This window comes from Octopus bimaculoides, chromosome 30 (genome assembly GCF_046866305.1).
Source record: "Octopus bimaculoides isolate indiv1 chromosome 30, ASM4686630v1, whole genome shotgun sequence".
NCBI lineage: Eukaryota > Metazoa > Mollusca > Cephalopoda > Octopoda > Octopodidae > Octopus > Octopus bimaculoides.
The window spans coordinates 5,025,686-5,039,861 of NC_142957.1; the positions used below are offsets into that span (position 1 = coordinate 5,025,686).

General features: G+C 39.1%; 1 protein-coding gene across 1 annotated transcript in view; it reads right to left on the minus strand.

The window, feature by feature from the left end:
* LOC106872640 (kelch-like protein 5) overlaps window positions 1–14,176 on the minus strand; it is a 47,414-nt gene that overhangs the window by 32,338 nt on the left and 900 nt on the right. The window lies entirely within an intron of this gene.

Here is a 14,176-nt window from a genome sequence, read left to right on the forward strand (position 1 = left end):
GTTAGGGATTAGGGAGAGATTAAGGGTGTGGTTACGGAGAGATAGGGGGTTGGGAGGTGGGGGGGGGGAATAAGTGAAACTTGTAAGGAATAGCTTCAGGCTTGGGATATATATATATCACTGGGGGGTGGGGGGTGGGGGTTTAGAGACTGTGTGTGAGAGGGAGATTGTGCATTTGTGAGAGACAAAGTGTGTTTCTCTGTGTGTGTTTTTGTATGTGTGTGTGTATGAGTGTGTGAGTGAGAGAGTCTGTGTGTGAGATAATGTGTGTTTGTGTGTGTACGCGCGTGTGTGTGTGTGTGTATGTGTGTGTGTGTGTGTGTATGTGTGTGTGTGTGTGCGTGTGAGAGAGAGAGAAAGGGACAGGTTGTGTTTCTGTGTGTGCAAGTGTGAGAGAGAGAGAGGTTGTGTTTCTATGTGTGCGTGTGTGTGAGAGAGAGAGGTTGTGCTTCTGTGTGTGTGTGAGAGAGAGAGAGAGAGAGATTGTGTTTCTGTGTGTGTGTGAGAAAGAGAGAATGTGTTTCTCTGTGTGTGAGTGAGAGTATGTTTCTATGTGTGAGTATGAGAGAGAGTGTGTTTGTGTGAGTGAGAGAGAGTGTGTTTGTGTGTGTGTGTGTTTTAAATGTGTAAGCAGTCAACTTATTAATTCCTACATTATTTCAGGCAATTAACTTTTTGTGCATTAATTAGTGTACACATTCAATAATTAAGTGTACACATTAATATCGTCTCTGGTGTGCTGCTCGTATTACATATCTAAAAAGTATGTGTTAACATACACGCATATATATTGATACACATACACGCACACAAATAGATAGATACACACACATACATACATGCACACACACACACACACACAAACACAGATACGCAAGCATACACACACACAAACATCCATATGCAAACACTTACACACACACACACAAATACATAGATACACAAACACATACATACACAAATACACAGACACACAAATACATATAGACACACACTTATATATAGATACACACATACATACATACATACATACATGCACTCAACACACATGCACACAAGTATACACACACATACATACATTCAAGGAAACACACACACACAAATACATAGATACACGCAAACACATGCATACACACGTACCTTTGTATCCTTCCATACATTAGATATAAAGATTTCACGAAACGAGAATAGACACAACTGTCTTCACACAACGTACTCCAAGTTACTCCACTGGACACGATACTCCACAATATATATAGGTCATGAGAGGTAATGGTGTCAATAAGACCCAAAGGTTTCAAGTAATACTGAGTAAGTGCTATGGATAGACCATAGTTAAGCTCTAGGTTCAGTGATTATGCGAATAAGGAGTCCAACGTAGGTCATATATCAACATGCGTATATATAAAAATTGTTTTTTTCAGAATGAGATAAAAATCCAAGGCTGTGAAAGATTTTAGAACATTTATAAAAGGAAGGTCTTACAGCTGTTTCCAGGATATTTATTATATCCCTTCATCGGAGACGGTGTGAGAAAATGGTTAAGCAATAATTAATTTAGATAAGATAAAAACAGAGCCTAAATAATGGATCTACAAATGCAATATCCCTGCTTCACTCTCTATTTCGTATCTTATCTAAATTAACTATTGCTTAACCATTTTCTCACACCGTCTCTGATGAAGGGATATAATAAATATCCTGGAAACAGCTGTAAGACCTATTTATAAATATTCTAAAATCTTCACAGCCTTGATATTTTATCTCAAAAAGACACCATTTCGAGCGTGGCCGTTTTCGTGCGGGTGACACGTAAAAGCACCCACTACACTCTCTGAGTGGTTGGCGTTAGGAAGGGCATCCAGCTGTAGAAACTCTGCCAAATCAGACTGGAGCCTGGTGTTGCCATCCGGTTTCACCAGTCCTCAGTCAAATCGTCCAACCCATGCTAGCATGGAAAGCGGACGTTAAACGATGATGATGATGATGATGATATATATATATATATATATATATATATATATATACATATATATCATCATCATCATCATCATCATCATCGTTTAATGTCCGCTTTCCATGCTAGCATGGGTTGGACGACTTGACTGAGGACTGGTGAAACCGGATGGCAACACCAGGCTCCGATCTAAATTTGGCAGAGTTTCTACAGCTGGATGCCCTTCCTAACACCAACCACTCAGAGAGTGTAGGGTTAGGGTTATATATATATATAATTTACGATGAAAGTAAACAAAGTTTGTTCTTTTTTAGAAGCGTTGAAATGTATTGTAAGAACAGAAATAAATTTATTTCTCAAACGCGTCATAATGCTATAAATAGCGTGATCAGGATAAATTATCCATTTATTGCAGAAAAATACGCTACTGGCCAGTCATATATATATATGGGTATGGTGATGCAAACAGGAAAAATAGAACTCAAGATATGAGTATATCTAATATTTTTATTTACATTTGACGGATATTTGTCCTCATCTTCTTTGTCGTTAACACAACGTTTCAGCTGATATACCCTCCGGTTTGAAATTTCCCCAAGACACCTGATGAAGGCTGGAGGGTATATCAGTCGAAACGTTGTGTTAACAACAAACAAGATGAGGATAAATATCTGTCAAATGTAACTAATGCATGTAATTCCTCATCTCTTAAATATAGAATTGTATTTATATTTTTATCCCTATTTAGCAGAAGCAACGGGGTGACTCAATGTCCAAGAGTTTCATGCATTGACACTATACATGACGGGTTTCCTGACAAACTCTCAACAATCTCGACGACTTCCACAAACTCTCAACCACTCCTGCGTCTCAACCAATACGCTACTCTTTATAAGAGCTCAGCTAGTCCATTCTTCCAATCCCAAAGAGGGGTGTTAATGACTCACCACAACACACACATATGACATATGCACACAAGCATACAGACACAGACATACACTCAAGGAAACACACGCGCATACACAAATACATAGATACACAAACACATACATACACAAATGCAGATATACACAAACACATGCATGCACACATACCATTGCATCCTTCTATACGTTGGATATAAAGGTTTCACTAAGCGAAGATAGACACAATTGTCTTCATACAACGAACTTCAAAATACTCCATTAGACATGATTACTCCAATAAATACAATCTCTCAACGACTCCTACGACTGTTCTCCCGTCGCAACCAATATGCTATTCTTTATAATAAAAGCTCGGCTAGTCCATTCTACCAATCCCACAGGGGTGTCAATAACTCTCGCCACAACACACACACGTATATACATACACACACTAGCATACACAAACACACACACACGCTCAGCTGGGTAGAAACTGTTGTTTTGGAATCACATTCTTCGATTCTCTCAGTTATTTCAGTTACTGGACAGTGGCCATGCTGGGGCACTACAGCCGTGAAAGGATCTTAAGCAATCAAATCAAAACCCTCACAACCACAAATGGAAAACAAGACAAGTAACACAGAGAAAGGACCCTTCATCAGTTGTCAGATGTTTATCTACTCCTCATTTCAAGCATTTAACGGCAATATATATATATATATATATATATACATATATATAAGTCTCTCTGAGAGATTTAGAAATGTATTATTTCTAATTTTTGTAATCAGTGAATGTGTTTCACTGAAATAATATATATTTGCGAGTGTTAAACAGACTCCTTCAACCAGCTGTTCGTGCTACTTCAGGCTGATGACGAGCAAAGACTCAGAAACATGTCCCTGAATGCTGGCTGGACTGGGTGGAGGAGTTTGTCTCCCCCTCGCAAACATAAGGACACAGGAAATGTGTCAAGGCCGACAGGAAGCAGTCCAGCTTCCTAGGGCTAAATAGCAGTAGTATATTCCCTTATTGGGACTGTCACGTTAAGTTGGCAGCATACAACTACTTTATTTATATATATATATATATATAATCTTTATCTTTTATATTAGACTGACCATGCTGGGGCACAACCTTGAAGAATCTTTAGTTGAATGAATTGACCCTGGTATGTCTTTTTTTTAAAAAACTTTTCTAAGCCTGGTACTTTGTCTATTGGTCTCTCTTGCCGAACTGCTAAGTTACGGGCAACATAGACACATCAACACTGGTTGTCAAGCAGTGAATGCAGAACAAACACAGACACAAAGGCACACACATGAATATATACACATATATAAACACTTCTCCCTAGACTGATGGCAGGGAAGATATATGTAGTGATATACAACTGGAAAAACCTGGAAGGCCTTGTACCAAACTTTGGCATTGAAAGTTACACAAATAGCAAAATGGGGCACCACTGCATAGTGCCAAATATACCAGCATCACCCTCAAGATATAGGACCAGATACTGCAACAGCTTGAGTTTCAAGGGCCTACAGTTCTTCAATATCCTTCCAAAATGCTTGAGAGACCTGCTTGGTGTGGATGTAGGTGTCTTCAAAACAAAACTGGATCTCCTCCTTTCAGGGGTTCCAGATGAGCCTACCAGCATCAAACTCCTTCATTCATCCAAATGCCGTATATCGAGGAGGTTTCAAATAATGGTGTGGCACAGCCGACGGTGGTGCCCCAGCATGACCGTAGCTTTAAAGCTGAATCAATTTAAAGAAAGAAAAAATACTATATATACACTTACACACTAGGGGCTTCTTCAATTTTCTGCCTACAAAATCCATTCACAAGGTTTTGCCCAAAGCACCATGCAGTGGGACTGAACCCAAAACCATGTGGGTGGGAAGCAAGCATCTTACCACACAGCCACGCCTGTACTTATGCATATATATATATATATATATATATATATATACATACATGTACATACAACTATATGTATGTGTACTTATATATTATACACACACACACAGAGACCCTGCAAGTGAGAGGTGTGGTGTGTTGAAACTTCTTAGAAAAGGGGGTAGGACGCCACAATTAGATAAGGAGAAAAAGGGTGGGTGGGAAGAAGCGAGAAACAGAGAAAGGGATAGATAAAAGGCGTTCAGAGGATGCCAGATGTTAAATTCTACCCTAAAAAATATAGTTTCCCCTCTTGGGACGTGTGCAGCGGGCGGAAGGTGGTGTGTTTGTGAGTGACTAATGAATCCCCCACCCTCTACATCAGACCATCAAGAATCAGGGAGTCACACCCTAAAAACAAAGAATAGGGCAGAGATGGATGTATACACAAAGTGTATTTGTGTATATACATATATACACGCACAGACTTAGACATATGTAAGTATAGATAAGTATACACTCACTCACACAAACATGTGTGTATGTGTATTTACATGTATGTATGTGTTTGTGTATGCATGCTTGCGTGTAGGTATGTGTATGCATGGGTGTATGCATGTGTATATGTATGAGTGTATGTACACGCGTGTGTGTGTGTGTATATATATGTGTGTGTGTGTATATATGTGTGTGTATATATGTGCGTGTATATTTGTGTGTGTGTATATATGTGCGTGTATGTATATGTGTGTGTATATTTGTGTGTGTGTATATATGTGCGTGTATGTATATTTGTGTGTGTGTGTGAATATATATATGAGTGTGTGTGTGCGTGTGCAAGAAATACGCTTTACTTCATGTAGAAGTATGCGTAATCACACACATGTATGTACATGTGCGTACACGTGTGAAAAAAGGCATACGCACACAGATAAACAAAAACACACAGGACGCATTTCCTTAAATAGGCCATTCCTCTCACCATATCATCATCATCACCATCATCATCATAATTACAGTGACAGCAATGATGAAGATGACAGTAATGATGATGATGCTGGTGATCGCGATGGTGGTGATGGTGATGATGGTTGTGTGGTGGTGATGTTGGTGGTGGTGATGGTGGTGGTGGTGGTGATGGTGATGATGATGATCGTGGTGATGATGGTGGTGGTGATGATGGTGGTGGTGATGGTGGTGGTGGTGGTGGTAGTGATGATGGTGATGATGATGAGGGTGGTGGTGGTAGTGATGATGATGGTGATGGTGATGGTGATGATGGTTGTGTGGTGGTGATGGTGGTGGTGGTGGTGATGTCGGTTGTGTGGTAGTGATGTTGGTGGTGGTGATGGTGGTGATGGTGATGATGATGGTGGTGGTGATGGTGGTGGTGGTAGTGATGATGGTGATGATGATGAGGGTGGTGGTGGTAGTGATGATGATGGTGATGGTTTATGTTGCCAAGCTTCAAAGAAAGATTCGCCCCCCCCCCCCCACGTCTTTCCTCCTTTCTTTCATAGTTCTTCGAAAGCAGAGACAACCCAAGACATGTCTGTATCTCATCTTTTTGACTTGTTTTGCTCACTGGACCGTGGCCGCAGTTTGGAACCAAGCTTCTTGACCCACACACCCACGCCCGCACCAGGATGGAAAGTCAAGATTTGAACTCGGAACCACAAGAAATGCTGTTAAGCATCTTATCAGATGCTCTAATAATTCTGCCAGCTCTTTTATTGTTTGAATCTGTGGCCATGCTGTAGCACCACCTTGAAAGGGGTAGGTGAAAAAAATTACCCCAGTACTCATTTTTAAACCTGGTGTGTATACTATTGGTCTCCTTTGGCCAAACTGCTAGGTTATGGGGATATAAACAAACAAACATAGGTTGTTAAGTCATAGTGGTGGGGGTGTATGTTCTGAGTTATTTTTCAGTTTCTATCAATCAAGTCCACTCGCAAGAATATGGCCAACCTGGAATTATAAGAGAAGGCAACTTGCCGAAAGTGATGTGCAGTAGGAATGAACCTGGGACCATGTGGTTGAAAAGCAAACTTCTTACCACACAGCCATGCCTGCACACACACTCTCTCTCTGTATGTGTATGTGTGTATGTGTATATATATATATATATATAATCGTGATGGCACCTGTGCCCAGCGTCGCCTTTCTGGCACTTGTGCCCGCAGCATGTGTAAGGACTTTCGAGCGAGATCGTTGCCAGTGCCCCTGGACTGGCTCTTGTGCAGGTGGCACATAAAATACACCAATTTGAGCATGGCCGTTGCCAGTACTGCCTGACTGGCTTTCGTGCCGGTGGCACATAAAAAGCACCCACTACACTCTCGAAGTGGTTGGCGTTAGGAAGGGCATCCAGCTGTAGAAACTCTGCTAGATCAGATTGGAGCCTGGTGTAGCCATCTGGTTTCACCAGTCCTCAGTCAAATCGTCCAACCCAAGATAGCATGGAAAGCGGACGTTAAACGATGATGAAGATGATGATATATATATATGAGAGAGAGAAACAGAGAGCTGTTTGCGTGCATGTTTATATATATATATATATATATACACACACATACAGATAGATGGATACAAATAAAAAGTGTGTGTGTGTAAATATATATATATACACATGCACACACATACGTACACACACACACAATTTGCACACTCATAGCCCCCAGCCCGGGTCCATATGTTCATTTGTGCTGGGTCTATCCAAACAATTAGTTCTATTTCATATTAAACACTAATTTGTCGTCAGACGTGAAAAGCTGAGCAAATATTGACATAAATATACAATTAGACAGTGAATCAGTGCATATACTAATGTATATACCAGTATATTTGTATACATACATATATGTGTGTGTGTGTGTGAGTGTGCGTGTGCATAGATGCAATAATATGTATGTGTACGTGTATGTATGTTTGTATATGAGTGTATCTATGTATATGTATGGGAGGTGTATATATGTGTGAGTGAACATATATGCACATATTAACTCTTTTACTCTTTTACTTGTTTCAGTTATTTGACTGTGGCCATGCTGGAGCACCGCCTTTAGTCGAGTAAATCGACCCCAGGACTTATTCTTTGTAAGCCTGGTACTTATTCTATCGGACTCTTTTGCCGAACCGCTAAGTTCCGGGGACGTAAACACACCAGCATTGGTTGTCAAGCGTTGGTGGGGGGGACAAACACAGACACACAAACACACACATACACATATATATATATATATATACATATACATATATACGACAGGCTTCTTTCAGTTTCCGTCTACCAAATCCACTCACAAGGCTTTGGTCGGCCCGAGGCTATAGTAGAAGACACTTGCCCAAGGTGCCACGCAGTGGGACTGAACCCAGAACCATGTGGTTGGTAAGCAAGCTACTTACCACACACCCAATGCACACATACACAGAAAGTCATGTAGTCTAAAACAGTGTATATATCTGAATATGTATGTTAAAATTTCAAACCAATCTTTTAATCTTTAACTTCTTTCAGTCATTTGACTGTGGCCATGCTGGAGCACCACCTTGAAGGGTGTTTAGTCGAAGAAATCGACCCCAGGACTTATTCTATGTAAGCCTAGTACTTATTCTATTGGTCTCTTACAAGATCATAAACACATATTTTTGCTTTATTAGAGTAAATTTAGCTTACAGCTGTTTCCAGTAGCCATGATAGATTCATTACTGATAGGTTTACTCAATTGGTTTATTGATCAGTTGAGAAAAATTGAACAACCTGAGAAACTTGATGCTATTCTCATCAGAGCCATTTCTAATATTGTTAGCCTGGTGTGCCAACAAAGACCTTATGAAATATTTTGCTCAGATTGATAATCTCTATTTGTTTTCTCTCTCTCTCTCTCTCTCTCTCTCTCTCTCTCTCTCCCTATATATATATATATATATATATATATATATATATATATATATATATATATATATATATATAAAGGCGTAGGAGTGGCTGTGTGGTAAGTAGCTTTCTTACCAACCACATGGGGGTTCAGGCCCACTGCGTGGCACCTTGGGCAAGTGTCTTCTACTAATAGCCTCGGGCCGACCAAAGCCTTGTGAGTGGATTCGGTAGACGGAAACTGAAAGAAGCCCGTCGTATATATGTATGTATATATATATATATATGTATGTGTTTGTGTTTGTCCTTCCTAGCATTGCTTGACAACCGATGCAGGTGTGTTTACGTGCCCGTAACTTAGCGGTTCGGCAAAAGAGACCGATCGAATAAGTACTAGGCTTCCAAAGAATAAGTCCTGGGGCCGATTTGTTCGACTAAAGGCGGTGCTCCAGCATGGCCGCAGTCAAAAGACTGAAACAAGTAAAAGAGTGAAAGAGTAAAGAGAGTATATATATTTATTTATATGAGGGCATTACTATACAAGAATGCCTCACGCTATGAGGGACTCTAGGGTCAGACTACCATAATAAACACTACCTTAGAGTCCCTCATAGTGTGAGGCATTCTTGTATAGTAATGCCCTTATATAAATAAATATATTTTGGGGAATAAATGATGGATTTTTTTCCCCTTATGAGGTTTTTTTCATGCTAGCTACATGATAAATTCTTGTAAAAGAATTCATCCTATTATTGAATTTATATATATATATATATATATATATATATATATATATATATACACACACATACTGTGTGTATGTGTGTGTGTTAGTATTTAGCGGAAACAACGGGTTGACTCAAGTGCTGAGAGTTTTGTACAGTGTCATTTGTGTAAGTTTGGTAAGTGCCAATGAATGAAGCACTTGGCCCTTCAACCACTCTGCTGTTTCTGTTAGATGTTAATTAAGAAAATATACACATAAGTGTAGGTGCAGGAGTGGCTGTGTGATAAATAGCTTGCTTACCAACCACATGGTTCTGGGTTGTTCCACTGTGTGGTACCTTGCGCAAGTGTCTTCTACTATAGCCTTGGTCCGACCAAAGCCTAATGAGTGGATTTGTTAGACAGAAACTGAAAGAAGCCCATCGTGTATATATATATACGAAATCGAGATGGCACCTGTGCCCAGCGTCACCTTTCTGGCACTTGTGCCCATGACATGTGTAAGGACTTTCGAGCGAGATCGTTGCCAGTGCCCCTGGACTGGTTCTTGTGCGGGTGGCACATAAAATACACCATTCTGAGCATGGCCGTTGCCAGTACCGACTGGCTGGCCCTCGTGCTGGTGGCACGTAAAAGCACCCACTACACTCTCAGAGTGGTTGGCATTAGGAAGGGCATCCAGCTGTAGAAACTCTGCCAAAGCAGATTGGAGCCTGGTGTAGCCATCTGGTTCACCAATCCTCAGTCAAATCGTCCAACCCATGCTAGCATGGAAATCGGACATTAAATGATGATGATGATGATGATGATATATATATATATATATATATATATGTGTGTGTGTGTAAGTATGTATGTATATACATATATGCAAACTAGTTTAAGAGCCATACTCTATGTGCAGACTTTTAGGCTAGCTCCTGCAGAAGGCGAACTGGACCTGTGGCCCAAAACTAAAGAGAGCTAAACAGCATGATTATAATACATCTATAATGGCTATATGCCTCAGTGGTGTATGATCAGAGGTTAGGGACAGATGATAATTAATTCTGTAATGAAACTATTCTAATTATCCAGTCCCAAATTGAATTCCAACTGTTAGCCAATTTGTCCCAAAGTTCTTATCTCCATGTAAAATTAACAAAGTAAATGTCATTTCTCTCCCACTCGGATCTCTGACGTCATTTGACAAACGCCAACCAAGATAGCATGAATCAACCAAGCTTTTCCTGCTAGAAATAACAACCCAAATGCTTTTAAATCACATCCCAGTGCTGGATGTTCAAGAACCAAATGAAGGGCAGATTTTCAAATCTGGGATCATCCCGATTCCAAAAAGGCATATGTCTATGTAGGGCAAATACAGGGGTCCCAAGCAGACAGATATTTCACGTTTATTATTATAGATAGCATGAAATCAATTTACTGATGTGCAAAAGCACTACATACTCTTTACTTGCTCTTCTAGTCTTTTACTTGTTTCAGTCATTTGACTGCGGCCGTGCTGGAGCACAGCCTTTAGTCGAGAAAATCGACCCCAGGATCTATTCTTTGTAAGCCTAGAACTTATTCTATCGGTCTCTTTTTGCCGAACCGCTAAATTACGGGGATGTAAACACACCAGCATCGGTTGTCAAGTGATGTTGGGGGGACAAACACAGACACACAAACACACACACATACATATATTTACGACAGGCTTCTTTCAATTTCCGTCTACCAAAGCCACAAGGCTTTGGTCGGCCTGAGGCTATAGCAGAAGACACTTTGCCCAAGGTGCCACGCAGTGGGACTGAACCCGGAACCATGTGGTTGGTAAGCAAACTACTTACCACACAGCCACTCCTGCGCCTATATAAGTACAAAAAAAAAAAAAAAAATCAAGTTTTGAATTATATATATATTTTCCCCTCAAGCCTCGTGACTCATACAACCAGTTAGTTATCTTGTTCCCACAGTGCATAAGTGACTGAGATCACAACTCACCACTGTGCAGGATGCCACTTTAATACAGGGGTCAATGCCAGCAATTGTGATGTGAGAGGGCACTTTATTTCATTGACCCCAAAAAGTCTGGCATTGTTTTAGCTTTCAAAACATTAAAAAAATATCAGACAATGCTTCATTCAAACTATAATAATAATAATAATAATAATAATAATAATGATAATAGGTGCAAGAGTGGCTGTGTGGTAAGTAGCTTGCTTACCAACCACATAGTTCCGGGTTCAGTCCCACTGCGTGGCACCTTGGGCAAGTGTCTTCTACTATAGCCTCGGGCCAATCAAAACCTTGTGAGTGGATTCGGTAGACGGAAACTGGAAGAAGCCTGTCGTATGTATGTATATATATATATATATATATATATATATATATATATATATATATATATGTGTATGTATATATTTGTGTGTGTCTTTGTGCTGGTGTGTTTACATTCCTGTAACTTAGCTGTTCGGCAAAAGTGACCGATAGAATAAATACTAGGCTTACAAAGAATAAGCTCTGAGGGGGTTGATTTGCTTGACTTATTTTATTGACCCCGAAAGGATGGAAGGCAAAGTCAACCTCAGCAGAATTTGAACTCAGAATGTAATGGCAAACAAAATACCGCTAAGCATTTCGCCCGGCGTGCTAACGATTCTGCCAGCTCGCCACCTTCAATAATAATAATAATAATAATAATAATAATCCTTTCTCCTGGAAGCACAACGCCTCAAATTTGTGGGGAGGGGACTAGTCGATTACATCGACCCCAGTGTTTCACGGGTACTTAATTTATCGCTCTCCAAAAGGATGAAAGTCAACCTCGGTGGAATTTGAACTCAGAACATAGCAGCCATTATTACGCATCTCACCCGGTGTTCTAAGGATTCTGCCAGCTCACCACCTTAATAATAATAATAATAATAATAATAATAATAATAATAATAATAATAATAATAATCCTTTCTACTAAAGGCACAAGGCCTGAAATTTTAGGGAAAGGGCTTAGTTAATTACATCAACCCCAGTACTTAACTGGGACTTATTTTAGCGACCCTGAAAGGATCAAAGGTAGACTTGACCACAGCGGAATTTGAACTCACAACATGGAGACAGATGAAATGCCTTCAAGCATTTTGCCAAGCTTGTTAATGATTTAATCAGGTAACATTATTAATAAAGGACAGCTAGGATACTTAGGAAGGATTTTGGTATCTGAGGTTACTTGCTGTAGCCTAATGTTAGAAATCTTTTTTAACAACAGTATTACGTTGCAGTCATATGAAATAATAATAAATAGGAAAATAGAGAGAGAGAGAGAGAGAGAGAGAGAGAGAGAGAGAGAGAGAGAGAGAGAGAGACAGACAGAGAGACAGACAGACAGACAGACAGATAGACAAACATGTAGATAGATAGAGAGATAGATAGATAGAGAGATAGATAGACAGATAGATAGACAGATAGATAGATAGACATAGATAGATAGACACAAATAGATAGAGAGATAGACAGATAGACAGACAGATAGACAGATAGATAGACAGACAGATAGACAGACAGACAGACAGACAGCCAGACAGATAGACAGATAGATAGACAGATAGACATATAGATAGATAGATAGATAGATAGATAGATAGATAGATAGACAGACTTATAGACAGGAAAATAAATAGGTAGGTAAAACAAAACAACCATACAGATTTACATATACATATATTCATACATACACAAACAGCCATACACATATATTTACTTACACACATACATATATATATATATATATATATATATATATATATATATATATACATACACACACACATATACACTTATGTAATGTATATTTTTGATATACATAACATATATGCCTAAATTTACACATTACATTTAATACCTATAAATTATATACGCACACAAATATAGTATATATACGTATACATATGTATATACAGATATACATATACATACACCTTGTCTATATTGAAAAGATAACATATGTAAAAATTCGCATTTAACAATATTTACAACTAATACAGACGTATACAGTATATATGTGTGTGTCTGTGTGTACATTACATATGTACACAATTCTTTCCTAGCTTCACTCGCTGGTCTGTAGTCACGCTGGAGCACCAGAGTCAGGAGTTTAAGTTAATACCATCAACCCCAGATACTTTCAGACACACACACACCTGTGTGTGTATTTGGATGTTTCCATTGTTAAATTAGAATTGTGTGTGTGTGTTTGTGTGTGTGTGTGTGTACATACATATGCGTATATAAATGTATTCCTGTATATCTAAGTAAATAAATAAATAAATATATATATATATATAAATATATATACACACACACACATATACATACATACATACTCACACACACAGACATGCATACACACAGACATAAATTAGCCATATAGAAATAATTTATTCATACATGTATCTATGTATATATACTTTCACAAATTCAAATTTAACAATGAGAACTTACACACACACGCACATACACACACATGCACATACACACACACATCCATTACACAATAAGTTCAAATTAGACAGTACATATATTATTTTGATAAAGTCTTCCACAATATTTATCAACTCTGAGATCATATATATATATGTGTGTGTGTATGTGTGTGTGTGTGTGTGTGTGCAGGTATGTGTATGTACATATATTTATAAACTGTTACACTCGTTCACATTCACCCCCGTAATGTAGTGTCACAGACAGCAGCCATACATGTGTGTGTGTGTGTGTATAAATATACATAGACGGCAAACACTCCCCAGCCCTCACCCCCACCCCCCACAT